Source organism: Eumetopias jubatus, unplaced genomic scaffold (assembly GCF_037043125.1).
Source record: "Eumetopias jubatus isolate StellerSeaLion01/CBP00866 unplaced genomic scaffold, mEumJub1_p1.0 scaffold_8, whole genome shotgun sequence".
NCBI lineage: Eukaryota > Metazoa > Chordata > Mammalia > Carnivora > Otariidae > Eumetopias > Eumetopias jubatus.
Window position 1 is genome coordinate 110,797,521 of NW_028274814.1, and position 1,890 is coordinate 110,799,410.

At 33.5% G+C, this 1,890-nt stretch overlaps 1 pseudogene; it reads left to right on the top strand.

Moving 5' to 3' along the window:
- Positions 1 to 1,199: 1,199 nt before the first annotated feature.
- LOC114211072 (U4 spliceosomal RNA) lies at positions 1,200 to 1,327 on the top strand (annotated as a pseudogene).
- Positions 1,328 to 1,890: the final 563 nt, after the last annotated feature.

The window sequence follows — 1,890 nt, forward strand, 5'->3', positions numbered from 1 at the left end:
AAAGAAAATTGAGGGAGGAGCCCTACAGAATATTAAAATATAATAGAGTTATATAAATTAGCTTGGTATAAGTAAAGTAATACACCCATGCCTCTCAAATAATGCAGAAAAATCACCTAGGATGCATGTTAAGTCTGAAATTTCCCTGTGGGTCAAACATTAAAAATTCTGATTTTCTAGGTCAGGACTAGAGTGTGGAAATATGCATTTTTTATGACGAGAGTCCCAGATGATTATAACACAAGTACAAATATCCTTCCTTAACTAATCTACCAATTTAACTATGGAATTCTACTTTCACCATGAAACTTACCATCTGATGCCCTCTGCATACTGAAAACACAACTAACAAGTTGTGTTCAAAACTGTTTATGCCTATTTACACCAAATAGTTACATAATTTAATTAAACATTATATAAACTCATGAAATGTGTGTTCAAAAAGATTATTTCTATGAAAATAAATGTTTTAGAAAAACATAACAGAAGTAAATTGTTGGAAAAAATCTTTTTAACTAGCATGGATGAAAAAACTTAACTGATTAGGGCACAAATCATAAAAAGCAAAAGGACTGTCACTCAGATTATTCATAAATGTCTTTAAGATCTTGCCCACCTCAGAGAAAGATACAAACATAATATTAATGCAAAAGTGATGACACAAAAATTAAGAAAAGCATAGCCAAAGAAAATGCCTAAGATCTAATTTAAGAGACTGCAAATAAATGTGCATTCATGTTTTAATTTAAAATATTTAGGATACTATTTTTTTTATGATTTTCTGCTTTAACCAGTTTTTAAAATTATTATTAACAGAGAAAATACTATTTCTAATCATGTTGGCTAATGAGACATCATCTCTAAAACACAATTTGAGAAACACCATAATAGACAAATAGATGAATGAAACAGAATAGTGTTCAGAGATGAACCAGGAAATTTGAAAAATATGTATTACAAATAAATGGGGAAAGGACAGATAAATCAATAAAGGGTGTCGAGAAAATCAATTAGTCTTATGGAAAAATACACATGGATCTTTTTTGTATTCTCACAAAACAATAAATTTGAAAAAGAAAAATACACTAACGTCAGAAACGTACAAAAAAAAGCACTAGAATTTTAATGCCATTGTAATTCAGAAGATCTTTTAAGCATGACGTTATATATTAGCCTACAGGTGTTAAAAACAAGACAACAACTTTACGCAGTGACAGTATCGTAGCCAATGAGGTTTATCCGAGGCGCGATTATTGCTCATTAAAAAACAAGACAGCAGGCCCCAAATGGAGCCACTTATGCTAATTAAAGTCCACGTCACCAAACGGATACCTAACTTAATTACAGTTTTGGCTTTCCCAGAAATGCAAACCTAAACCAATCAGGATTCACCTAAACAGTGTCGTTTAAGTATTCTGTCTCATAGACCCCTGCCAGTCCCTAAAGGAAAGTAAATCTGCAATAACCGATCTGCTTTTTTGCCTAATATACCTCCTTGTTCCTGCTCCCTTCTGCCTATAAAAGTCTTTCATTTTGTACAGCTCTTCGGAGCTCCTTTCTACCTGCTAAACTGGATGTTGCCCAAGTTTTGCTCAGATAAACTCTTAAAAATTTTAATATGACTCAGTTTATCATTTAACAATTCTATTAGTAAAAAGGAACCTAACAAAACTCCCGCCAGTCCACCGAAAACAACAAACAAACATGGGTACCTGTTGGGCCCCTGGAGCTTGCTGCTTGCTTGCCTTCTTATGAGGTGGTGGGTAAGTCCTCGATCCTGATCCTCCACAGCTTTTGCTTTAGGAGCTTTAGACTTTATTTAACCATTTCTTTTTCCAGACTGGGTCTGAAAACTGTCGCAAGAAAAATTGGGTCCGACTTAAAAACCTG